The sequence below is a fragment of the Mesoplodon mirus genome, assembly GCF_964341445.2.
Source record: "Mesoplodon mirus genome assembly, chromosome: 7".
NCBI classification, from domain to species: domain Eukaryota; kingdom Metazoa; phylum Chordata; class Mammalia; order Artiodactyla; family Ziphiidae; genus Mesoplodon; species Mesoplodon mirus.
In genome coordinates, this window is record NC_138983.1 from 78,182,575 (window position 1) to 78,210,565 (window position 27,991).

The 27,991-nt window shown below is 38.5% G+C and overlaps 1 long non-coding RNA gene across 1 annotated transcript; it reads left to right on the forward strand.

The window, feature by feature from the left end:
- Nucleotides 1-41: 41 nt before the first annotated feature.
- Nucleotides 42-27,969, forward strand: LOC309807111. The gene is made up of 4 exons (XR_014294511.1): nt 42-168; nt 18,021-18,117; nt 25,717-25,800; nt 26,963-27,969. It is a non-coding gene; the product is annotated as an uncharacterized lncRNA (long non-coding RNA).
- Nucleotides 27,970-27,991: the final 22 nt, after the last annotated feature.

The window sequence follows — 27,991 nt, forward strand, 5'->3', positions numbered from 1 at the left end:
TGTCCAAATAATTTCCTTCTCTCTTGCTGTCTCCATTTCAGTTTCCTGAGTTTCTGGGAAGGCCTGGTTTCCCCAAAGGAACGATTTCTGGTAGAAGTCTGAAGGTCTGACCCAAGAAAAATAATCCAGTATAGCCAATGAATTGAGGACAAGAAGTTTTCCAATCAGGTAGGAACATTTAATCTCATACATTACAATCACCTTAAGTAAGGTGTGCTGATAGCTGGATATGATTTAACTTCTTGGAAAATGATGCATATATAACCTGCCCCACAAGGAAGCTGTTCTCAATTCCCTTAGTGGTTGTGGTGTTTATCAGAGAGTGCCTTGGGGGAAGATGAATACAATAACAGTATGATGCTTTTTTTTTTCATTTTTAGCTCATTGTTGCCAAGTACCCTTGGTGACCTTGGTGCCTGTGGTTTAATCCCAGGAGGTTAGACATGTGGAACAGCACATTAACCCTTTTTAGTATTTTCTCCCAAGACAAATCATTTTTATAGGTTGTCTCCATGGTCTTCTAGTTGCTTATCAAACTTAAGCATCAAGTCTTCTAAGTGAGCAATAGCCCCTGTCAGTGTGAGGAAATCAGCTTGGTTCTTATTGGGGCACATCTTGGTCTTGGCACAAAGTGAGTTCACATAGGGAGTTAGAAGGAGGAGAATGGGGCATGCGAAAGGGGAGTTCTGTGTTCTCATTTACCTATGCATGTTGAAACTCCACTAACAGTTTTATTTTCATTAGCAATTTGTGATAAAAACTTAGGGTAGGGCTTCCCTGGTGGCGCAGTGGTTGAGAGTCTGCCTGCCGATGCAGGGGACACAGGTCCGTGCCCCCGTCTGGGAAGATCCCACATACCACGGAGCGGCTGGGCCCATGAGCCATGGCCGCTGAGCCTGCGCGTCCAGAGCCTGTGGTCCGCAACGGGAGAGGCCACAACAGTGAGAGGCCCGCGTAGCGCAAAAAAACCAAAACTTACGGTAAAGGGAATAATGAAGCTGTCCCACTATATGACACAACAAAAGATAGTAGTGACATCAAAATCAGGGCCTGTCCATCTCATTTGCAGTTATATACTCAGTGTTTAGCATAGCATTTGATCCCTCATCGGTATTCAATAAGAAGATGCGTGTTGAATGACTTAAGGATGAATTAATGAATGAAAAAAGTTAATATGGTAGAAAATGTGTTTTATCCTTGTATTTTCGTGTGTTGACTTCTGTATTTCAAGACCCAGCACTGTAACTGACACATAGAATATAAGCAGTAAAATTTGCTGAAAGAATGAATGAGTCCCCACAATTCTAAGAATAATTTTAAGACCAACACAGACCCCATATCTGCCAAGGTCTATGACAGAAGTATCCAGAGAAGAAAGCCTGATCTCAGCTAGTGGTAGAGCTGACAGAATTTATCTAGTTTTAATAATTTACAGCTCATCCCATTACATCTAGGCATAGTACCTACATGAGCCATACAATTAAATGTTGACTGAAAAAAAATGCACAACCTAAAAGTTGAGAATTATGTTTTATTTGGAGGACATACTGAGGACAAGTCAGGAGACAGCCTCTCAGATAGCTCTGAGGGACTGTTCTGAAGAGGTAAGGGAGGGCACAGGATATTTAGGGGTTTTTGCAAAAAAAAAAAAAAAACCCGGTAGTTGGAACATCAACATCTAGCTCCCCCAAGGTAGACTGCAGTGTGTTACCCTTCCCTCGGCCTACCCTGGGGCACCCTGAAGGGCCTACGGGTCTGAGTGTGGCCCAGCAAGCCCAGGGGAGCCGGCGGGTCCTCAGAGTTCTTGTCCTGAAACTGGCGCTAACGCGACGGGGCCACGAGTCTCTAGACACTTACTGCCGTTAAACGAATGCAGAACTGCGACTAAGGCCTCAGGGAACCTGCTTCACGCCTACCCTTCTGGATGCCAAATCAAGACCTTACGTCGAGGCTAGGGCCCCCGTTGAGATTCCCCTTAGCTCTAGAGCAGGGCAGGAAGAGCTGCCACCCAGGACCTGGAAGCACCCTCTTTCTTTCGAGAAAACTCTTTTTTTTCTCAGAGCCATGCCTGCAGGGACTAGAAACACGGCAACAACAGTGTTTTTCAGGTTTTTTCCGGCTGCAAGAATGGAGCTTTCAAAATGGGAAAACCAGGCTTTTCGCTATAGACGCCATGTCTAGATTGACACGCAGCCTAAATACGTGTGTTTTCTAACAAGTAAAAGAGACACAAGCTACCCACTGTGCCCTAAACTGAATCAACTTTTTAAAGCAGGGTGTTCTGCGACTAGCGAACGGCCTCAATGAAGGGATGCCTTCGGTCGGCCGAGGGGCCAGTGTATCTTCCAGTATCCGGCAGTGTTACACGAAGAACTGTTCTTTAGTTGAAGTTGCAGTGCAAGCTGAATTTCCCCTTGAGGTATGGTGACCTCAGGTATGAGGGCCGGGGAAGAATTGCCTTCCTCCCCTTTGAAGTCCCAAACCACTACACCCAACATGTTTGTCTTTAGTTGAAAGTGGTATTTAAGGTGAGGATTTCAGCCATTTGGGAGATTTACTGAGTTCTCCTGGGTCTCTTCCATGTATACATATTATTAAATTTTGTTTGATTTTCTCCTGTTAATCTTAATCTGTCTCATGTCCATTTAATTCCTAGACTAACCAGAAAAATCTAGAAGGGTACAGGAAACTTTCTTCCTGCCCAACAGGCATTATAGTGCAGGGCACATTGCCTGCCTTTGAAAGCATCTGAACTTCTACACATTGAGAACCCTCTCCTTTCCATGCCCCTTTACCATAGGCATAAAGATTTCTGTGCACATCGAGGCTGAGAAGAACTCCTGAGTCCATCATTGTTTCTCCAGGCAGTCATGAAGACTGTCAGAGAGGAAGAACTTTTCCTCTGCCCTTCTGTAGGCAAATGGAGCAGGGGGTCCCCAAAGAAAAAGAATCAAATATAACTTTTTGACATAAGAGAAGCCATTTTAAGCCTAAATCATTTGTGATCTCAGCCTGGTCATGATGCTTGCTCTTGAACAGGTCTCAGTAATTAATGATCTTGTGAAATAAAATTGTCCCTTACCATCTGGTTCTATAAGAATGAAGTCACTAGCCACTGTAGTCTCTGACCTTGACAAAAAAGTAATCACTTGATCTAAAAGAGAACTGGAAATTTTTCTTTGAGCCAAATTTGAGGATTATAACCTGGGAAGAGCATCTCAGAAAACTCTGAAAACTGTTCTGCCCATTAGAAACCCAGGGAGGTGTATAAGTTTTTTTTGAGACAGAGGGCTGTACATCAAATGACATGTTATTGAACGTTTACATAATTCAGATCTAAGTGCCATCCTGCTGGTCATGTAACCCCTTACAAGGTCAAGAAGAAATGTTATCTCTTAAGGAGGGAGTTGTCTTGTTGATGTTAGGAGAATGTTGCTCTTTATGGTTGAGCAAGTGTCCCTGCCTATGGGGGAGGTTTGGTCAATGTATAATGCAGATGCACAATGCACAGTGTGGGGAGAGAGGAGACCAAAGGGCAGAGAAGAGTTTATGTTTAAATTTCTTGTCTTGCCATAAAATATAAATTTTGTTTCACAACCTTCAACACACCCTGAATGAAATTCAGGACAGAGATCAGGAATGAGGCAGTCTATGCTCTGGGAAAACCCGGCAGAACAGGCCTTCAGATAGTTAGATATTTTCAGAAGATTTTATGAGCCCAGTTTCTTTTATCTTCTCATATCTAGAAAAGCACTAAAATCATTCATGGAGACATCTGCTCCTTGTGACTAGCAGCCACCACTTCGTGACTAGCAGCAAATTTCTGCCAAAATGTGTCCCTGATTCCATGTGTCCCCCTTCACCAAAATCACATACATGCTGACCTTCCCCCTAACTCTTTCGAGCAGTTCCTCAGAGCTATCTGAGAGGCTGTTTCCTTGGCTATAGTCCTCATTTTGCCCCAAATAAAACTTAACTCACAACTCTCAGTTTGTGCTTTTTGTTTTTTCAGTTGACAGTTTAAAACTTTCCCAATTTGGCTGTTCAAGGAGCCACCGTTTTGGGAAAATCCCTGGTGTTCTCCTTACTTGCTGCAAGTAATAAAGCCTTCCTTCTCCTGCCCTTTGGCTTGGTTGTGTCTTTTGGCTCAACAAAAGAAGTGTTTCAGGTAACACTTTTAGCTGGTCTAAGAATTAAATTGACGTGAGACTGATTAACAGGAGAAAATAAAACAAAAGTTTAATAATATGTATATCTAGGAGTCATTTTTGGCCTAAGCCATTTTGCAATGTAAGCCTGGCCAGGATGCTTGCCGTTGAAAGGGTCTCAGTAATTAATGACCTTAAGGGAACAAAATAATGCAGAATCAAAGGACTGTTTTCAGGTAAAAGAAGTAACAATAACAAAGATAATTGTAAAGACTCCCAGTTCTCTTTCAATGGTAAAGATTAGCCTGATCAACTGGGAACATAAGGAATGATGATATTGACCTTTTCTGACCCTCATGACTTCAGTCCACTAAAGCTTGGACTCTGTGGACCACCCAAACCCCTTCATGAATATGCATATACCCTTAGCTTAAAAATTCCCCAATTTTGCTGTTCAGGAAGACACTGCTTTGGGAAAGACCCCCGGTGTTCTCTTTACTTGCTGCAAGTAACAAATCCTTTCTTCTCCCAATCTTTGTTTATGTTGTGCCTTTCAGCTTGACACCCACCAAGAGGCAAACCCAGGTTTTTGGGTAACATTAGCTCTTTGGCTGGCAATGAAAATGACATAAGGCAGATTAACAAGAGAAAATTAAATTATTATGTGCACATGGGGAATTCACGTAAGTATGAAGAATTCCAAAGACAGCAAGACAAGGTGACATATATATATTCTTGACTAAAGAGAAGTGAAACTGAGCAGGACCCTGTGGGGCTCCTGGGCACTAAAGTCTTTCTGTGTCCCCCATTTCTTGTTTGCAGGGACTAGGCTTCAGCCTCCACAACCTTCCCTGAATTCCAAAGGGTAGGGTCAGATAGTTGCTAATCAGGGAAGGGAGGGGCTGCAGAGACAAGGGAGGAACTGTCAAGAAACAATAGTGCAGCTTTGGGACAAGATCCTGGTTCTGCCTCAAGGGAAACATATACCAATAACTGAGCTCTTCTACAGAACTAAAACCCCCAACAAATGGAAGATGTTAACTACTTGATGAAGCATCCTTCATTCTAGAGAGAAGGTCACAGTTTGATAACCTTGAGAAGCATAGAAGCTCATCAGGAGACCACCTGAGGCCAGATTAAAGGATTGCAGGCCCCGAACACACCATAATCCTTATCAGCAACCCTGACCTTGAACCATTGCTTTAAAACTCCTCACCAAATCCCCCCAGGTTGGGACACACAGTTTTGAGGGCATTAGCCTGCTGTGTCCCCCTTTGCCTGGCAACACAATAAACCTATTCTTTTCTACTTCACCCAAACTCTGCCCCCGAATTCGATTCCATACCAGTGCACAGAAGCCAAATTTCGGCATCAGAAGGAGGTATGGGTCTGAAATTTCAAGGGGAAGTAAGGTAATTCACAGGAAGTTAAAAAGAGTTAATGTTTGGTCAACAAATGTTTGCTGATCCATCCAAAGACAATGAGCCACAGAGAGAATTTTTTTTTTGCGGTACGCGTGCCTCTCACTGTTGTGGCCTCTCCCGTTGCGGAGCACAGGCTCCGGACGCACAGGCCCAGCAGCCATGGCTCATGGGCCCAGCCGCTCCGCGGCACATGGGATCTTCCCGGACCGGGGCACGAACCCGTGTCCCCGGCATCGGCAGGCGGGCTCTCAACCACTGCGCCACCAGGGAAGCCCCACAGAGAGGATTTTGATCAAATGGGCTTTTCAATGTTCCTCCTGTTCTACCACACCTAATATTATACTACATTTATCTCTAGTGATAGCTTCTTCCTGGGACAGGCCCCCTGTCTTAAATTATTTTAGGCAGTAAGGGGGAAGTTCAAAGGCTCTTCCTGAGTCTTTTGGGCCTGATTGGTTTCTGCTCAAAATAATCCACATGCCATAGTGGCACATCTTGTGGTGGCCTGCACTTAGACCCATTGGCTCCCACGTGCAAATGAGAACCATGCAATGACTCAGGGAGAGCCCTGAGCACATTATTCAGATAGACACCAACATGATGCAGTTTTTCTTCGGTGTGTTCAGTGAGAGAAAGCAATCCAAGAGGCACTGCCCTTTTACTTTGGGGGAGGTTGAAAGTCCCTTCTTGGAAAGGAAAAAGAAGTACTTTTAGAGCATTGAGAAAACCTAAAACCTGTGAGTCAGTTTTTTTAAGTGCAGAGTTAATTTTACCCAAATGTGTTTTCTTAAAAATTGCAACCAGTCCAGATCAGTCTCTTCGAGGGGTGTACCAGTTGTGATATTTGCTGACTTTACACTGTTCTGAAGTTGAGGACACCTTCCCTCTACTCAGTTAGTGTTTATTTTTATTAACTTTCAAAACTGTTTTAAGTAGGAGATCTTTTACTGGAGCCTGAGGATTGATAACGTTAACCCCTGTGACACTGCTCTGTTACCTCACATCAACCAAAGAATTGTGCAGGAGCTGATCACATACCCTGTGATTCCCCTCTCTCACCTGGTATTTAAAAATGCTTTCATGAAACCCATCAGGAAAGGGGGTTCAGGGGTTTTGAGCACTAGCTGACCTGAACTCCCTGCCTGGCACCTGCAATAAACGCTGCACTTTCCTTCGCCATAACCTGGTGTCAGTAGATTTGCTTTACTGCACATGGGAGAGCAGACCCACGTTTTTGTCATCAGCATATTTATATATATTATTATATATTGTAGGCAATGGAGATATTTTACTTCTTTCCTATTGTGCTGTTTTATTTTTTAACTGAGTTAACCATGAAAGTCAATTTTTGTTGATAGAGGAGAAAAGGTACAAATTTATGAGCTATAGTTAAAAATTTAAAGCTTCTAAAATGCTTGTTATTTATAATGAGATTTATATAATAGAGAATTAGGAAATAATTCTGTATTTAAATGGTTCGATTGTGATTGTGGAACATGAAATTGGTAGTCCACAGGACATATACTAAATTTTCACCCTTAGTGATACTGTATTTGTACTGTCCATGTCAAGCTAAAATGTTGTTTTTCAACAGTCTTTAGCAAACATATCTTAGTTTTATTATTCAGAGGGAATATAGGAGCTCAATTTGATATAGGGAACTTGAGCATTCCATCAACATGAATTTGAAGAATACACTAAGAATATCTTCTACATTACATTGGAGTAGTGAATTCCTGGTAATTATTTAGGGAATTCTTTTGAAAAATATAGTCACCAGGGGCCAATAATTGAATTCTATTGAAATATAGAGATAGATATTAATAAGAATGGAAAATCATATTTTCATTTTATATTGCCCATATCTTCATTTTATTTGTAGTTTTTGAAAGTTTGCAAGAGAAAGATATCAGAATTTATACTTCATTCAGCAGAATCCCTTGGACCAAATGATCACACACTCAGAATACATAAGTGGAGACATTACTGACTGTGGCCCAGGAGACAAGGACAAGACCTAGAAAAGACACAGTAAATAATGGAGGGAAAGAAAGATTGGAATAGACAGGCATTTCTCTTAATGAAAAATGTTAACAGTAGAATCCTTGAGGGAGAATCTTTGAAAACATTGGATTTCTATAACAATAAAAAATTGAGTCCCAAAGTACAATGATGATACAATGATAACAATAATGAATAAATAGGATAAAGAAATTATATGTTAACTGGCATACATTCCAGGCGATTATCAGACTCCTGCAGAAACCCGGGCTTTCTGGCCTTTAATTCCCCTTGAGCAGAACTGCAGCGCCCCTGTCCCCAGCCTTCAGCCATCACCTCCAGGACTACAGAGGCAGAGTCCTGGCCCTCAAGTCAGGCTGCCTCACTGACTTGAATGCCCATGGAAAAGGGAACATTGATCCTGACCTGAGACACAGCCCTCAGATGTTTGTAAGCTGGAAAGTCTGCATCAGACTTCCTCCTTGCATCTCTCTAGGGTGAACTAGGGAAAACAAAACGTCCCAAAACCCTTTCCCACAGAAGAAGTCTGGGAAAAAACACATGACGATCTTGGCCTCGGTGCCAGGTGAGGCTGATATAACTAGAGCACACCTTCTCCTGGGTTTGGTACCAGAATCCAGGGCCCTGGTGGGAGGACCTGGGCTCTGCCCTGGGTTCCATGGACACAGACAAGCAAGTGTGATCTCAGCAACCTTCAAGGACCCAGATGTGAGAAAGAGGCAATGAAGACACGATGGCTGCTTCAGGGTGGCTTGGTGTCAGCCTAGAACAGCTGGACTTCATAAGGAATAACACACTGTGGAGGGAAATAATAAAGAATTTATAATAGGAACAGAAAATCGTTTTATTTGAGCCAAGCTGAGGGCTATAATCTGGGAGGCAGCCCCTCAAAAGGCTCTAAGGAACTTCTCCACTGAAGCATGGTAGTCTTGTACTTTATCAGAACAAAGAACATACATCCAACATGACAGGGGTCTATTCCTTGAAGATTTCAAAAGAGACAGATTGAGGACATGTGTAGTGAGACAGTGGGATCCTGGCACGTGGGAAAGGAGCCTCGTCTTCGAGAGGGTGTGAACATGGGCATCGTAAGAAGGGAGTCACTTATCCTCCTTTTTGAATCAGGCATTTCTGTTCCTTAATGGTTAAAGCAGATGTGCTCTGTGTGCTTGACAGGCTCTTTCAGTTCACACAGAGTTTACACTGAACCATGTATAAGCCTAAATGACTTCCCCATACCTCAGTACGTGAAAAATTTCTCCCTCAACACTATAATTTGGGGCTTGACTGATCTTGGCGATAAACCAGACACATAACACCCTCAGCTGTCTAGGCCTCTCCACCTGCAGATCCTGCTATATCCTCCCCCCAGGGCACAGCACCACAAGAGGGTGTCAGGTGAGGGGTTTGGGACTCAGAGAACTGACTCCCGAAAGTGTTTCTGTTTTCCAAGATAAATAACAATACAGTTTGGATTCTAAAAATCATCCAAATAAGTGAAAAAAAAAAAGCTAGACCAACAGTGAATCACAGCGTTTTTCATAAGATAAATGAATGTTATATAATGAAAGAGTAAATAGAGCCCAGAGGCTTTACTATGTAAAATTAAAATGGAGTTCAGTAGTGTTTAAAACACATCCAAAGGTTCACATTTATGAGCTGCAAGTCCAGCTGTATTCCACAAGAATTTAGGCAAATGCATGAAAGATGAGTTATGAGTAAAGCACTATCCCCAAACTGTGGGTGTGGGGAAACTCATCCTAGCACTTTGTGCAGAACTAATACATTGCAACCATATCTGGTTTCAAAACTGATATTTTCTGCAACTAAAAAGGCAGAAATAAGCTAAATAAGCTACCTATCCCCCCTTTGTCCTTCAGTTATTAATTAAGACTCCTATTTCTTCCTCTCTTATCTATTTTTTAAATTCCAATTTCAAATGCCAAAATATTCAGCTATTATATATGATATTGTTCTCTTAATTTAGTCTCTACACAGCCTGAAATTTCTTTTTAATTTCCCTATTATATAATTAGTTTTATATTCATCAATTATGTGATATTTCCAGCAGGTACTGAGCTTTTATGCTCCAAATGTATGCCCTTCCATACTTTAATGCACTTAAATATACTTTATACTTTTACATCAATTTAAAAGGTAATCTATTGAGTGCAAATTCTGTCTTCAGCATTTTGTTGGGGTCAGCAGTGGGGAGAGAAAATGTAGAAGAGGGAAAAGACATGGCTTATTGTTCTCAAAAGAAGTTACAGAGAAACCTCTGACTTCCTTATCAAAAGGAGGCCCATTTCTTTTTCAATGTCTTTTCTTTTTTTTTTTAAATTTATTATTTATTTATTTATTTATTTATGGCTGCATTGGGTTTTCGTTGCTGTGCGTGGGCTTTCTCTAGTTGCGGCAAGCAGGGGATTCTGTTCGTTGCGGTGTGAGGGCTTCTCATTTTGGTGGCTCCTCTTGTTGCGCAGCACGGGCTCTAGGCTCATGGGCTTCAGTAGTTGCAACGTGCGGGCTCAGTAGTTGTGGCTCGCGGACTTAGTTGCTCCACGACATGTGGGATCTTCCTGGACCAGGGCTTGAACCCGTGTCCCCTGCACTGGCAGGCGGATTCTTAACCACTGTGCCACCAGGGAAGCCCTCAATGTCTTTTCTATTGACTTCAAATCTATCGGGCTTTAAAATTATTTGTGTGTGTGTGTGCTCATATTCTGACTGTCTCGCACAGCAGATTGTGAGTTCTGTGAAAGTGAGGCAGGAGATAGATGGGCCGCAGGGTAAGCAGCAGGAGTTCATTCCCTCTGGACAGAAACTCCAAAATATCAATAACAGGGCAATCGAGAAAGGAGGCTGTGCCCTGCCCAGATAAGAGATAAAAGACTAGATGTTCCTCATTCTCGTAGTCAAGGAGACCTTCCCAGCGACACATGTGCAGAAGGGTTCCTTGGAGGTCAAAAAGGGAGAGGGCACCACCCCATAGTAAGTGATGTCAACTACCCATAGGCCTCTTCGCTAGCATCCATCTTGGCTAAGAGATGCACATGAACACGGGAGGACCCTGAGGTATACCAAATATGGACTCAGAACCAGGCAAAGCAAGATGATTGGTCAAAGGAAACCTGGAAGAAATTCCCCATAAAAGTGATTCAAACTACCCTGCGAGCGCAACTCTCTCTCTGAGCCCGCCCATGTGTCTATCCACATGTATTCTTTGTCCTCCTAATAAACACTTTACTTGTTTCACTACTTTCCATCTCTGTGGAAATTCATTTCTACACAGCAGACAGGCCAGGACCTTGTCACTGGCCACTAGTCCCTGGTGGTCTAGTGGCTAGGATTTAGTGCTTTCACTGCCCCGGCCTGACTTCAATCTCTGGCCAGGAACCCAAATCCTGCTTCAAGCAGCTGCAGGCTGAGGCCACCTGAGATGAAAACAGGGGCAATGTTTATCTTGTTTAAGGTCATGTCTTGTTAAAAAACAAAATTCAACTGAGTAAATTTGAAAATCTGATTGGCCTTATTTGATGCTTTATGAATTGGGCAGCATCTCATCTAGTAAATAGAAGGGCACTTTGAGAAGTTACACAGAGTGGAAGGTTTTTATAGAAAGGAGGGTGGGCAAGAAAGTCATTAGCAAAAGAAAAAAAAGGTTATTTGGGACCAGTACTATCTTCTCTTTGTAGGGAAGGGAAGCCTTGAGTTTTATCTTGCAGATTGCCTCTTCTTCTTGGGTTGGGGGAGATGGAGAGGGCCCCTGTGATAGATTACCACATTGGTGCTGACCAGAAGATTCCAGATTTCAGAATTAAGATAACATTTCTGGTGAAGGTCGAAATTGCAAGTAGGTTAGGTATTAAATATATGCGTGGTATCGTGGGCTTCAGCACAAATGAAACCATTTTGTGTCAGTGGTTTTCCTCCTTAATAGTCCCTAATGCAGAACTAGCAGAAACACAACAAAGATTTGTGAAAAAGTAAATGAGTGCCTAACTCAATTGGTCAACTGGTGTAAAGAATGTGGCATAAGAATAAAAAGATCTAGAGAGCAGATGAAAGAAGCTTTTGTTTATATTTTTAAAAGGAATGCCTTCTGTGTTTTCAAATTACTGCAAATCTAATCAGCAATGTTGATGTGACTATTAAAAATGATGCTTTTTGAAAGGTTAGAGAAAGGAAAAACAAGAAAAAAATAAGGATGTTTGGCATTCTGGATGTTGGCTAAATGGCAATTTAATCACTAAGAACATGTTTTATTCTATTGTCATGATGTATATGTAATATATGTAAACATATATTTATATGTCATACATAATATATATTTCCTTTTAATCACCCCTACTGGGGTACAATTTACAGACAACTGATAGCACTCATGTTAAGTGTACAGCACAGTTAGATAAATTTTGACAAGTATATACAGTTGTGTAATCACTACCACAATCATGATACAGAAAATTTCCATTACCCAGAAAGTTTCCTTAGGCTCCTTTGTGGTCAATCCTCACCTTCCTACAAAAGTGATATGATGATTTGCTTTCAGTGACTATAGTTTTCCCATTCTCAAATTTACATAAATAGAATCTAACAGTGTGTATTTGGTTCCTGTTTTCTTTCACTCAGCATGTTTTGAGATTCATCCATGTTATGTATATTAATATTTCATTCCCCTTTATTGCTGATGTGAATTACTCATTCACTTGATGATGAACATTTGAGCTGTTTACAGTTTGCAGCCTTAACCTTTATGAAACCATCGGGATTTCCATTAGAATTCTTTAATTTCTTACCCAATTCAATGGTATGATTTGAAAGTTATCAGAAACCTGCACTTGTCAGAAAGTCTTTAGTATGAATCTTCCTGAAGATGAAGCATTTTTGCAAAAGCATCTATGAATGATAAAAAGACTTAAAAAGACACAGTTAAAGAGCTGGTTAAAATGCAATTGACAAAAAAATTTTTGTTTACTTCTGTAACATACAAATTTGACATATTCAAATTTTAGAAATTTTATTTAATTTCATATAACTTAAGAATATCTATATTAATGATATTTAGTATAATCTAAATGTATAACCTAAGAAGGTTGGAGATACATTTATCCCTAATCAATTGACAGTGCCTCCCATAACATACCAAATAATCCTAATTAGTTTAATATCTCTCTTTGAGATGACTTAGGGGTCCTCTGAAACATCCCAAAGCTATCTAGAGGTCAAAATATCTTTAATTAGGATTCTATCCTTGAGAAATTTATCCAAAATGTTAAAAAGTTTCAAGACACTTGGTCAAATAGGATTACAGATCACTGTGAAACAATGCTTATCCATTTAACTAAAGTTACAATGAAAGATTTTAAAAGCAAGTACAGAAAGTTATAACAGATTATTTAAAAGGTAAAGAAAATTTACCATCTGTAATCAAAAGCAAATCAATATTCCAAGAAAACTTTTTTCTCTTAACAGAGAGAGAAAAAAATTTTAAGTTTTTGTACCACTTTACTTTTAATTTTAAAATTCATTTACTCAATTAAATTCATTCTAATCTTAGTGAGTCCTGACAACACATAGAATTTCTTTCTAAAGATTACTTTTTCCCCAGAAATCTACAACTTTCTATATTCATATTAACTTGCCCTTTATTTTATTTCCTATTTAGAAATAACCAACTTTAAGAGAAAATTACTTCCTTTTTCTTTAACAAAATAAATTCCTATTCTTCATACCTTCTTTTAATGAAAACACACATCCTATTACCCTGTATACTAAAATGTTCTCCTTATTTCTAGTGGCTTTAATTACATATTTAATTAGAATTCTCAAGTCTTAAAAACCTAAATTCCTAGTGAAAATTAAGAAGTAAGCAATTATGAGCTGTTCTTTACATTAGCATTCTGTAGATTGGCAAATTTATAAATAAATGCTATTTATAATTTCTAAAAATATGTGCTTTCTTATGGAAAATGTCTCAGTGTGACACCAAACATATTTATTAATAGTCTTAAATATCTTTACTTTCTCTGTAAAAGGAAGCCAATGTTTAGTAATTAATATTTCAGTATATTATTTTATTTGAAAAAGACCTCGATATTCAATGAATTCTCATCATTTAGCTTAATTTAGTTAAACTCTAAAATTTCAAGTTACTAAAACGTCCAGAAAAGCTATTTTTAAGTAGGCATTCCTAAAACATAATTATTCCCAGAGTTCACCTAAAAACTCTTGTCTCATTTACCTCTATTTTATTCACTTGTTCTCAAAAATTATGTTTAGATTACCCAAGAAAACTTTATGAGACATTAGACCAAGTCAGCCATTATCCCAAATTTAATATTGAATATTTTTCAGATCACATGAATCTGAAATTCATTCAAGTTAGTTTCTTTTATATTTCTGAGAATTTCTGTAAGTGCTTAATTTCCTTTAAGTCAATTAAATAGAGCTCATTTACAAACTAACTTTGATAATACCATCCAAAGGAAAAGAGATATATTTATAATGTACACATGGACATACATACATTCCAGACAAACAGAGATCTCACAGTTTTCCTGCCTGAGTTTAAAAAGGACTCTTCTCCCTTTTTTTCCCCCCTCAGTCTCAGGAATTGGCGATGGTATAGACAAGAGTGAGTGAGAGTACATTAGAGCCCAGGGTAGAACATTTACATTTCAAAGGCACAGGGGGAAAAATGTAAGTTCCTCCTAGTAAGATTTGTTTCCTTCTGGTCAGAATAGTGAAGAGATACTTTTAACAAGCCAGCTTTTTCATTCGCAAAAACAAGTTTTAGAATGTCAAAAAGTGCCCCATCTGGGTCATTATTCTCCAGAGCCTAAAGAATACTGTGACCACATGATTTTAGAAAAATATCACCTTCTCCTTTTCATGGGTACGAGCCCATGAAACTAAGAGCTAAGAATTTCCCGATTCTGCAAAATACACCGTAGGGAATATAAGATGAAACAGAGCTCTGATTACCCATTCTCAGTTGTTTATGGCTGGTAATCTTAAAATCTCAAACAAACAAACAAATGTAGTCTCTCAGGGTTTCAAACTCCTCAGCCCAAAAGGGAAAATCCCAACAAATGGTTAGCCACTGACAGACCCAAATGGCTAAGAGAATGAATACCCTGGTATTATCACACACAAGTTCCACTACTTACTAGAGAAATCTCAACCAGCAAAGCATGTGTCTTTTTCCCTTTACCAGAGAAATCAAAAGTGCCATGGGCCAATGATGCCTGGTCAGTGGCAAGTGTTCAGGGCCATCTCTGAGACAAAGGTGCTCAAGCAGCTGCTGAGTAGTATCCATGAGCTGCCACTGGTCAGGGACCAGTGTGCTATGGTTGAGATGCCCACTAGGGATGGTGGCCCCTTCATGGTTGCCTAAATTATTGCCAAACCAAACACAGATTCACTCACCCAATGCAGAGCAAAGCCAATCTACTGATACCAGTTGTGGTGAAGGAAAGTACAGTGTTTATTTGCAGGATGTGAAGCAAGGATAACAAGCAGCTAATGCTCAAAAGACCCAAACTCCCTGAAGACTTTTGGGCAAGTGTTTCTAAAGACAACATTAGGAGTGAGGGTCTCAGGGTGAATTATCAGTTCATGGACATTCTTTTGATTAGTTGGTGGAGAGGTGACAGGGTGATATTTTGGGAACCTTAATCATCAGCCTTCTTGTTCCAACCAGTCTGGGACCTACATGCTTGTGATCAGCATGTAGTCAAATCCTCCATCAGGTGGAGAGCCTTAGTGTCTACAAAAAACTCTCAAGTGTCGTGGTCCATACGTGGGTTGGAAAAGAATTTCCAGACACAAGGCAGAATGTAAAGAAGATAGACTTTATTAGAGGAAAGTGTCTCTGCCAGAACAGCAGGCTGACTTCCTAGTAGTCTGGGGGAGTGGACCCCAAACATGTGCTATTGATCAGTTTTTATAGCCAGAAAACAAAGGAATGCTCCAAGGTGAAAATTTCGTTTACTAATTGGTCGAGGCACATATACTTTCCTTCTATAGGGTGGCAGTGGGACAGGGAAGATGCCTTTTCTTATTTGGGACAGGTCTCATGGCCCAGCTGGGCTCAGGAATTTCATAACCATCACAACATGGTGGGGAGGGCAATTAAGGGTCTGATAAGGGGTGTAACGCTGACACTTTTTCAGAGAGGGTTGTCCTTTGTCCTTGAAGCACCATTGTCCTTGGAGCACCACATCAAGGATATGTGTCAGACTGTTATCTATATCCCTTGAGGAGAAAGGGATATAGACAACACTGTTTTTCAATCTATTGTTACTTTTCTTGCTTGACTGCTTTTCCTTTGTTTCTGAATTTTGTCAGTTCTGTAATCATTAACTGCTCTCTGGAAATCAAGGGAGGCCTAGGAGACTAAAGCTTTGTTCTACAAACAAGAAGCAGGGAACACTGGGAGTCTGTCACTGGGAAGGCCCCACAGGATCCTACTCAGTTTCACAATCATGAATAAAGTTGTTTCTATGAACGTTCATGTACAAATTTTGTGTGGACATATTTTTCTAATTTAAATTCCTAGGGGGTGAAATTAGGGGGTTGTATTAATGCCGAACTGTTTTCCAAAGTAGTACATCATTTCACATTTTCTTCAGGAATGTATGAGACTTCTGGTTGTTCTCCATCCTTACTAACATTTGATGCTATCAATCTTTTTAATTTTAGTCATTCTAGTAGATGTGAAGTTATTTGCATTGTGGTTTTAATTTTTCTTTGATGACTGATAATGCTGAACATTTTTAAATGTTGCTTATTTACCATTCCTGTATCTTCTTTGGTTAAGTGTCTTATTAAATTTTTTGCCCAATTTAAATTAAATTGTTTGTCTACTAAGTAGTGTTTTAGTAAAAGCTGGAGAAGAAGCAAGTTTGGCTGGATTACAGAAAACAAGGGGGAGAGTGGTAGGAATGAGGCCAAGAGAGACATGGGAGAAGGGGAGAACAGATCAAAAAGGACTCTGAGGCCTTGGTGAGAACTTTGGATTTATTGTAATTAAATTGAATTCACTGGATGATTTTGAGTATAGAGTGGCACAATCAGGCTTAAATTTTAAGGGACCACTTTGGCAGCTCTGTGAACGGGCCGGAGAAATGGGAGTAAACACAGGATAGACCAGGAGGTTATTGCAGCAGTCAGAAAGAGAGAAACTGGTTAGTTGCAGTTCTGAATGACCTTTCCCCTCACTCTTGTTCCTGACATTCCAAACTGCATAATTTCAGATGTGGAAGACTGAGAAATGTCCTGGATTTTCTCAACAGAATAGTGACTTACTCAAGGCCTTTAAGTGGAACACACTCTACTGAGGGTTGAGAGAAAGCTGACAATAGTGGCTTGCTTAGCTTAACTCAGTGGTTATGGTTGTTCGTTGTGGTTGCAATATTATGGTTGTGTGACTCTTTGGTTAGTATTCACTTTCTCCATCTTGGAATATACGTTTGATGAGGATGGAAAAATTATCTCTGTTTTTAACTCACCACTGTAGCCTCAGTTTGAGCACAGTGTCTGCCAATTAGCATTTAGTCAATGGGTTTTTTTGTAGGGGAGTGAATGTGTGTATGTGTGTGAGAGAGAGAGAAGAGGGGCAGAAACAGAGAGGGGAAGAGACAGACATAGGGACAGGGGAACAAGTCCATATTGCAAAAGAACAGGACAATATTTTCTGTGAGTAGAATGCTCAGAGCCTGTGTACTGTGTTCTTTTCTACTTTCTCAGGTTAGATTTATCACTTCATAAATTTTCTTTATCTTATCCAAAATGAATCTACATTTTTTTCCTTATAAGTATAAAGAAAAAGATTTTTTTGGGGGGGGGGAATTTTTAATGTCTCACTACAATTCAAGTACCATACATGTCTCTTTCTATTATTTGTATATCTTGAAAATATACCAGCATTATTGTCTAACACAAAGGAGGCACTAAATAAAATTTTTTCTTTGAAACATTGGTACTATAAATTATAAGAGACAGGAGCCATGTTTTCACAGCTCTGTTTCTTGAGCACCCAGCCCAATGGTATTGTGGAGATGGAATAACAATCACCATGAGCACAGGTCAGTGCTGACAAAGGGACTTGCTTTCTCTCTAAACCATTTGACTTTGTTGGTGCCCAGGGCAGGATGCTCCAAAATATGCCTCAGTGGAATATTACTTTGAATTAAAGTTACTGAAGAAATGACTGATGCAAGAGAGACACACTGACCTTCCTATCTGTCTCCATGAAAGCAGGAAATTAATATCTCATGTGAATGGTGCCCTTCCTGTACCAGGAGGTAGAAAGACATCATTAGCACCAGAGATAGGGAATGCAGGGTCAAGAAGGCTGTATAAACCTTGTTACTTCTTTAACTCAAGAAGGTTGGCAGGGACATTTCTTCCTCCTCAACAGCTGACAAGACAACCAGGAGGCTGGCTAAACCCTGCTTCCCACCACAAGACTGCTGCAGCTGAGAGATCCTAGGACACATGACAAAGGCCAGCAGAAGGTAAAGTTTCTTCTCTCCTCAACTTCCCAGGCCTGTAAGGTCTGGTGGGAGGGAAAGTGCTTAAGAGTCTCCTTTTCTCTATCTCTAAATTTAGATTAGCAGAAGAAAATACTTATGGAGCAAGATCCTTGTGACATAGAAAATCTGGTTTTTGGAAATGAGTAATCTCATCTCAGTTTTTCTTAATCCTTTCCTCCCAGAGACAGTCACTGTTTTTCTTTGTCTCTGTCTCCTGAGTCATGTTTCATAAGAAGAAAGAACCATAGGGCAGAATACAGGCATAGGCCCTATAAGCCTGCTGTTTGAGACAGCCTCACAGACTGGTGAGTTACCAGTTCTCTCCAGTCCAGTGCCTATTAAGACAAACTTTGCTGTCAGTCCTCTATATAAAAACTGGATGAGATTTTTCCTTCTGTATTTTTCTGTGTCCTGAGAGTTTGGCTTTTTGTCCAGTGAGAATATTCTCTCTGGTCTCCACCATCTGGATGGTGTATTTACTGGGGTGCATCTGGTAACCAGTTGAATTGACTGGGGTTCTGAGACACAAAGTCATAAACAGCACACTCTAGTCTTGTTGTGCCAGCTGTCAGAGGAGTTTGTCCTAAGGGGACCCAGTCCATAAGGGGCCTTTGTTGTTTCAACCTTCATTGCCTTGTTAGTGTTGGAAAAGTCCCATTCCAGCAGCATATGCCTGATGTCACAGATTAGTAGGTTTGGGATCAGAGGTGCCTCAAATTCCCAGGAGAGACCAGGGACACAGTTTGCATTATACCACCCTTACTGCCTGTGCAATGAAGGCCTTTGCTTTCTTAGGTTATCCTTGGAAATGAATTTTCACATTATAGGGGCTATATCATCCGTGCCCTCTCCATCTGAAAGTATGCTTATTTCATCCATGGTAAGGATTTATTCTAAGCCTGAAAAGTTACCTCTGGGTCGTTCCATAAAAAGGCTTACTGATTTGAGTCACTATTTGAAATTAATGAAAGGTCTTACTCCTCAATGGCCAGATGATGGATCCTTTAAATTTGCTGTATTTAAAAGATTCCCTTTTTGAGAGCTCTCATCATAAACAGCTGTCATATTGGTATTTATGGAAGGATCAAATTGAAAGGAAAAATCATGTATAACAGCTAGCCTTAGGGAATCGTTATTAAGATGAAATAACAGAAATTAAAGATCCAACATGAATTCCCCTTTTTAAGAAAAATTTTAAAAATTGACCCATCTCCTCAGCAATTCCTTAGGCCCTCCTACAAATAATTAGGAAAAGATCAGTTGGAAGCCAATATTCAAGAGCTAATAGAAACAATTATCTTTGTCTTCCAAATCTCTACAAAACCAGAAATGCAACTTAGGAACAAGTCAAGGCCCATTTATCTTCACCAACCCTGAAACCTATTCCTCTCAAATTCTTGTAGATATTATAAAAGTTGAGGATAATTGGAGCAAAATTGTCCTGTACTTAAGAAGAAAAAGTTTTTAAAATAATAATTACCCTGAAACTTATGATAATAGAAAAATACACTCCAAAACTCACAGAAGAAAATTTACACTTTTTTCTCTGTCCCTTAAACTTATAAATCTTACCATGTCTTTGAAATGTAAACACAGCCACATTGCCTGAGACTGAGCCCAGATTATCTCAATTGTTAGAACCTGAAACTAAAAGTCAAAGAAAAAAAAGGAAAGAGGTTTTTTTTTTTAAACAAAAACCACCAGAAAAACCCTCTCTTGCTCAAACTCTAAATCACAGTCTCCTTAAAATTGTTTATCAAGGGCAAGTACACTTAAAGGGCAAGAAGACTTAAAAGTCTTCTCCGTAAATAATAAAAGACTGTAGCTATCTGAGTGAGTAAACTTAATTTATTCCAACAAGCAATATAAAAATTCTCAAAAATATAACAAAAACGAATACAAATATTTTTCAAATTCACATGATCTAGGATAATTTTTGGTAAGTAAAATCTAGTTCAGGTTTAATGGTTTAATTAATACAGACATATCTTAAGAGTTATCAGCATTAAGTATAATAGCTTTATGCTATGTAGTTTTACTAAAAGTCAAATAAGCCCATGTTATCTCTTTTACAAAATTTCTCAGAAAAAAGTAATAATAATAATTTAAGATGATGGCTAACACTACTTTAACAACTTATGAAATTGTCATGAGTAATCTGAGTGATTGTTAAGAACAAATTAATTAAATAGACATAAGATAAGAATTCTTTTAGGTAAACTTTTTTTAGCAATAATTGTTTTTGCTATGTCAACTTAAATAGTTTTCTAAATGTCTTTGAAAAATTGTACCCTTAGAGTTTTGCTAAGTTAAATTAAATGAATTGAATGTCTAGATCATTTCCAACTAAGACAAAATACTGAAATATTAATTGCTGAACGAGTCTAAGTTTACCTACTTTTGACCTCTTATTACACACTAAATATGTTTGGTTCTATTAGTAAACATGTCTTGTGCTTCATTAAAAGCTTGTACTATGAAGTAGAATATGTTTCTAGAAATTATGAAATGTATTTATAAGTTTGCCAAGCCACAAAATACTTACACAGTTCATAATTTTTAACTTTATCTTTACAAAAAAATTAAAGCTTCAAAGGATTAAGAATTGTAAATAATAGATGTGGTTAAAGCTACTAGGAATTATAAGGAAATTAGAATATATTTGGGGGTAAGAAAAAGTGTACGGTATGGAGATGTTTTTGTTAATGTAAAAACTTTGTTAAGTGAGTTTTGTCCTAAAGCTGGTAACTTCTAAATGGGAAAGAGAACAAGGGACAAATCAAAATGGACAGAGAAAGTTGTAAGAGGTTTGTTAAAGAGGAATCTTTAGAAAGGAATTTTATGTGTAGTCAGGTCTAAGATTGGAATGAATTTAATAAAGTGATTGAGTTTTAATATCCAAAGTAAGCTGGTAGAAAATTAAAATTTGTTTTTTCTCTCTTTTTGCAAAATTTTCTTAATTATTGGTCTGCTCTTAATGAGAAATTGTAAACAAAGCCCTTTTTTTACATTTAATATAATCTGTCTGGCAAAACAAATATTGTACATTTTGTCTTTATGAGTCTTTGATAATTTTGAAGAAAAACTGAGTGCTTTCAATAGTAAAAGAGCTAAGTCTTTTTACACTATTTAACTATCTGTATTTACATGTGAATCTTTGTCACTTTGATTAAATTGATAACTAAATATTAATTCACAGTGACATATGATCATATTTGACAAAGTGTTTTAAAACATTTTTATTTTTGAAAAAGTAGATTCTCCCCCAAGTCAAATTCTAAATGAAGTTTTATTGACCTGGAAATAACGTTCAGGTTTTCCAGAGGCCCCTTGGAACACCTTAAAAGATTTGTTTTATCTTATTAGAAAAGAGAGCTATGAAACTCATTAGGCTTATTTGGTATGTTACTTACATGGGAAGCATTGCTAAATAAATGATCATAAACTCTAGGTTATATCATAAGGGTGAATGTTATTAATATAAATGTTCTCGAAAGTATATGAAATTCCTAAAATTGGATATGTCCTAGTATAATGTTATCAGTCATAATTCTAGTTATTATCTTAAATGTTTTGTGTCACAGAGATAAATTTTCTTGTCAATTCCATTAGAATGAATCAAATTTTTAGTAATGGATATTTGTCTTTTATTACTTAGACAATGGTTTTACTCAGATGCTTTGACAAAAGCTTCCTGAAAATGTGTTTCATGTTCAGAGAAATTCATGGAAAAGGATCTAACAAGTATTCTAGAACACAAGTTTCTGATGAATTTCAAATCATTACACTGAACTGAGTAAGAATTTACAAAACCCTAATAGAGAAATTGATGGTTTCATAAAACTTCTAACAAAAGATCAAACAAAACAAGAATTAATTACATGGGACTAAGTAAACTGAAGAAGATGGTTATAATATTTTATGATTTTAAAAATAAATTTATTTATTTTATTTATTTTTGGTTGCATTGGGTCTTTGTTGCTGTGTGTGGGCTTTCTCTAGTTACAGCGAATGGCAGCTACTCTTTGTTGTGGTGCATGGGCTTCTCATTGCAGTGGCTTCTCTTGTTGTAGAGCATGGGCTCTAGGTGCATGGGCTTCAGTAGTTGTGGCTCGTGGGCTTTAGTAGTTGTGGCTCAATGGCTCTAGAATGCAGGTTCAGTAGTTGTGGCGTGTGGGCTTAGTTGCTCTGCGGCATGTGGGATCTTCCTGGACCAGGGCTTGAACCCATGTCCCCTGCACTGGCAGGCAGATTCTTAAACACTGTGCCACCAGGAAAGCCCCATTTTATGATTTTTTTTTTCATGGTACACGGGCCTCTCACTGTTGTGGCCTCTCCCGTTGCAGAGCACAGGCTCCGGACGCGCAGGTTCAGCGGCCATGGCTCACAGGCTCATATCAATCAGTGTGATACACCACATCAATGAATTCAGTAAAGTCACAGAATACAAAATTAATACACAGAAATCTCTTTCATTCCTATACACTAAAAACAAAAGATCAGAAAGAGAAATTATGGAAGGAATCCCATTTACCATCACATCAAAAAGAAAAAATACCTATGAATAAATCTATCTAAGGAGACAAAAGACCTGTACTCTGAAAACTCTAAGATGCTGATGAAAGAAATCGAAAGTGACACAAACAGATGGAGAGATATACCATGTGCTTGGATTGGAAGAATCAATACTGTCAAAATGACTATACTACTTAAGGCAATCTACAGATTCAATGCAATCCCTATTAAATTACTAGTGGAATTTTTATTTTAAGATTTTTTTCATGTGGACCATTTTTAAAGTCTTTATTGAATTTGTTACAATATTGCTTCTGTTTTATGTTTATGTTTTTTTTTTATTTTTGGTTGCATTGCATGTGGGATCCCAACTCCCTGACCAGGGATCGAACCTGCATCCTCCTCGTTGGAAGGTGAAGTCCCAACCACCGGACCGCCAGGGAAGCCCCCACCAATGGCATTTTTCACAGAACTGGAACAGAAAATTTTAAAATTTGTACAGAAACACAAACCCCCAAATAGCCAAAGCATACTATGAAAGCAAAAATGGAGTTGGAGGAATCAGGCTCACTCTCTTCAGACTATATTACAAAGCTACAGTAATCAGTATGGTACTTGCACAAAAACAGAAATATAGATCAATGGAACAGAATAGAAAGCCCAGAAATAAACCCACACAACTATGGTCAATTAATCTATGACAAAGGAGGCAGGACTATACAATGGAGAAAAGACAGTCTCTTCAATAAGTGGTACTGGGAAAACAGGACAGCTACATGTAAAAAAATGAAATTAGAACAATTTTCTAACACCACAGACAAAAATAAACTCAAAATGCATTAAAGACCTAAATGTAAGACTGGATATTATAAAACTCTTAGAGGAAAATCCAGGCAGAACACTCTTTCACAGCAGCAATATCTTTTTGGATCCACCTCCTAGAGGAAAGAAAACAAAAACTAAAATAAACAAATGGGACCTAATAAAACTTAAAAGCTTTTGCACAGCAAAGGAAACCATAAACAAAACAAAAAGACAACCTACAGAATGGGAGAAAATATTTGCAAATGATGAGACTGACAATGGAATAATCTCCAAAGTATACAAATAGCTCATGCAGCTCAATATCAAAAAAGCAAACAACCCAGTCAAAAAATGGACAGAAGATCTAAACAGACATTTCTCCAAAGAAGACATACTGATGGGCAAAAAGCACATGAAAATCTGCTCAACATCGCTAATTATTAGAGAAATGCAAATCAAAACTACAATGAGGTATCACCTCACACCAGTCAGAGTAACCATCATCAAAACGTCTACAAACTGTAGACTACAAAAATGTTGGAGAGGGTGTGGAGAAAAGGAGTCCTCCTACACTGTTGGTGGGAATGTAAATTGGTTCAACCACTATGGAGAATATTATGGGATTCCTTAAAAAACTAAAAATAGAACTACCATATGATCCAGCAATCCTACTCTTAGGCATGTATCTGGAGAAAATTATACTTCCAAAAGATACATGCACCCCAGTGTTCAGTGCAGCACTATTCACAATAACCAGGATATGAAAGCAATTTAAATGTCCATTGACAGATGAATGGATAAAGAAGATGTGGTACATATATACAATGGAATATTACTCAGCCATAAAAATGAATGAAATAATGCCATTTGCAGTAACATGAATTGACAGAGATTATCATACTAAGTGAAGTCATTCAGAGAAAGACAAATATCATATGATATCACTTATCTGTGGAATGTGAAAAAATGATACAAATGAACTTAATTACAAAAGAGAAACAGACTCACAGACTTAAAAAACAAACTTATGGTTACTAAAGGGAAAAGGTATGGGGAGGGATAAATTAGGAGTTTGGATTCACATATACACACTACTATATATAAAATAGATAATCAACAAGACCCTACTGTATAGCAAAGGGAACTCTACTCAATATTCTGTAATAACCTATATGGCAAAAGAATCTGAAAAAGAATGGATATGTGTATATATATAACTGAATCATTTTGCTGTACACCTGAAACTAATTCAACATTGTAAATCAACTATACTTCAATATAAAATTTAAATTTAAATTTTAAAAAAAAGATTAAAAAAGAAGTGTCTTCCAATGCAAGGATCAGATCAAAGAACATGAATGGAATATTCCTACTGGGATGATTAGGAGGATAACACATCCTTGGTAGGTGCAGAGCCTGTTCACTTATCCTCTGACTTTCCTTGTTCCCTTTCTCTACTACATCCAATTAAGCAGATAAAAACTTTGAGAAAGCTGCCTCTTCCTTCACCAATGCCAAGCAGGACAAACTCAAAGAGTCATTTATCTGTCTTCCTCTGATGTTGCTTCTTCATGTTTGAGCTATTGGGAGGAGAGAGAGGCAATAAATTCTCTTAATAAAAGCAAAAAATAAAAATAAAAAATAAGCCTATATGGTCAGTCACAATCCTTGCTATACTTATATAAATAAGACCAAGTTTATTGAATCTAGACTTATTTTGCAAACAAATTTGTCTTAATTTGGCTATCTTTGATAGAAATGAGGGTGATTTTAGAGAGAAAAATTATCTTTCGATAGAAACCAAAATACATATTGTGGATATTAGATTCTAGTGCTATTAATTTTCCTTGAAGTTTTGTTAATTACCTGAAAACTGGGCTGTATCCTGAATTTTTCTAGTTTCCTCCACTACCTGACTACAACTCTCTAAACTAATGTTTCCAAATTTTCTCCCACCCTTTTGACTTGGAATAATTGAAACTAAAACTGCCTTTTTTTCTGAAGTCCTGCATACTGAAGGTAGATATCTTAATATAAACTTCAGAGAAATCTCCACAGCAGCTCATGTTTAGACAGTCTTCTTCGTTCCTGTTGCTATATGGACCACTCAGAAAGTTTACCTGAACATCTGATGGACATTCAAACTACAAAAGATGCTTTAACCCTGACATTTAGAGATCTTCTCAACTGTCTACCCTCAGAACTCAAAAACTGATATGAAATTTGCCTCAATTATTAACCTTTGTTTTTTTGTCTCCATAGCAATGCCTCTTATTAAATACCTGATTGCTTGTACAGTAAGCTTAACTTCTACTTGGAAATACTGCTTTGGAAGAGAAAATTAAGGTAAAATGATCATATGGATGGACTCTAATCCAATATGACTTGTATCTTTATAAGGGGGGAATATTAGAACACAGACTGAGGGGCAACCATGTGAGGACACAGCGAGAAGGTAGCCATCAAAGGAGAGAGACCTCAAAGAAACTAAACTTGATACTTTGATCTTGGACTTCTAGCCTCTAGAACTATGAGAAAATATATTTTGTTGTTTAAGCCACCTAGTAGCCAGTGTGGTCTTTTGTTATGGCAGCCCTAGCAAACAAATACAATCACTATTAGGGGAAAAAAAATCATGTGCTTTGTTATTCCAGTAGAATGATTTTAACACTGATTACTTCTTACCTTGAGATTATAAAAGACAGTGATAAACATTACTGTAGAGTATATATGAGTTGTGTCCTATGAAACAAAGGTAGTTAACAAACACCTCTCAGCTGTAGATGATGCCATGTGTTCATCTGATCAGCAAGAGGACATGAGTGGAAGGGAGAACCTTTTCTGCTTCAGACAAGCAACTTCCTGGGTTACCCTGAGTATGACAAAGAGGGCCATTGCTTGGGGACCAGGTCTCCAAGCAGTCACAACAGGCCTCAGGAACCCACAAGAAAATTGTGAAGGAAGAATATTACTAGGCAGGCCCATATGAATCTTTTCCTCCCATCACTGCTCTTTTGTGAAAAATTCTTCCAAATACACATTTTTGTCCCAAAATATCATGTTGGACGCTCGCTACTAGGAGCAAATTTTTCTAGCATCTCTGTTGGATGAATTTTCACACTTGCAAAATCACTCAGAAAAGAGTTCATCCTCCCAACACCTCCCCTGCACCAGTGTCCCCCTAAACAGCATCTGACCACAATATGAAGGAACTTACCTCCCAGGTAAACAGGTGCTTGAATGTGATTTAATTATCTCTGCATCCTCTCCCTGGTCTCCCTGTGAAATCCAGTCACCTCTTTGCATTAAAGCATTTCTGTGAGAAGCCCTGTAAGGTGCTGGCTATTCTCAATTCTGTCCTGCTGGTTTCTCTGAAGTGCCTAGAAGCTGTCCTCTCCACACACAAACTGTTCTGACAAACTTCATTTGAATGATTTGGATTTTAATTCTCAATTTGCTTCTGTTCCTAAGCCTTAAGGCTTTTTTCTTTTTTTTTTAACCAATTCAGAAAAAAGCATCATTAAAAAAAAGACAAGGTTGGGCTTCCCTGGTGACGCAGTGGTTGAGAGTCCGCCTGCCGATGCAGGGGACACGGGTTCGTGCCCTGGTCCGGGAAGATCCCACATGCCGCGGAGCGGCTGGAGCCATGAGCCATGACCGCTGAGCCTGCGTGTCCGGAGCCTGTGCTCTGCAACGGGAGAGGCCACAACAGTGAGAGGCCTGCGTACCGAAAAGAAAAAAAAAAAAAAAAGACAAGGCTACTCGGAGATCTAACATGCTAAGCTTTAACTTAGTACGTTCTTAGGACTGATGTTTTCCAAGGAACAAACTTTCTTGTTTCCTGTGTACAAAAAGTGAGAAAAAATAAAAATAGTGGTATCTTCACAGTTGAGTTCTTAACATATTTTCTGATATATGTAAAAAGAGAAAAATTGGCAAAATGAGTACCAACATTTTTAAAAATAATAATTAAGCCTAAATCCCTGGATTTACCAATTTTATAAAATAAGAAAGTAACATTTTATAAAATACAATTTTATGAAATATGATTTTATAAAATTTGTTTAGCTAAGTAACAAATGATTTGCCCAACAAACAGATTTAGCAGGTGGAGTCCAGGGGGCACATTCTACAAAATAAGTTTATTGACACGGTAAAGGGTTACTAGCATAAAATTGTGGTGGGAATGAAAAGGGCAGTGACCTTCGTCCTGAAGTTTAGGAGTGATCCCTGAATTGAGAGATATCTGAGTTGAAGTGGTCACTGGAAACAAATGGTAGAGACAAATCACAGAGAGCAGACTGTATCAGTTCCAGCTTCTGGACTCAGAGAAGGAAGGAAGAGCTTCAGATTTCACTGCAGAGAATGAGGCTGAGAAACTTTAAAATCAGATGCTTTTTCCCAGATCCAGGGGGCCAGCTAATGCACAAAAATGCTTAAAGCCACATAGGTATGTCACCTTTATTTCCTAGAGAAGATGTTAGCATTTTCTGAATCCTCATCTACCGTGCCTGGCATGCATTATTTTATAGCTTTC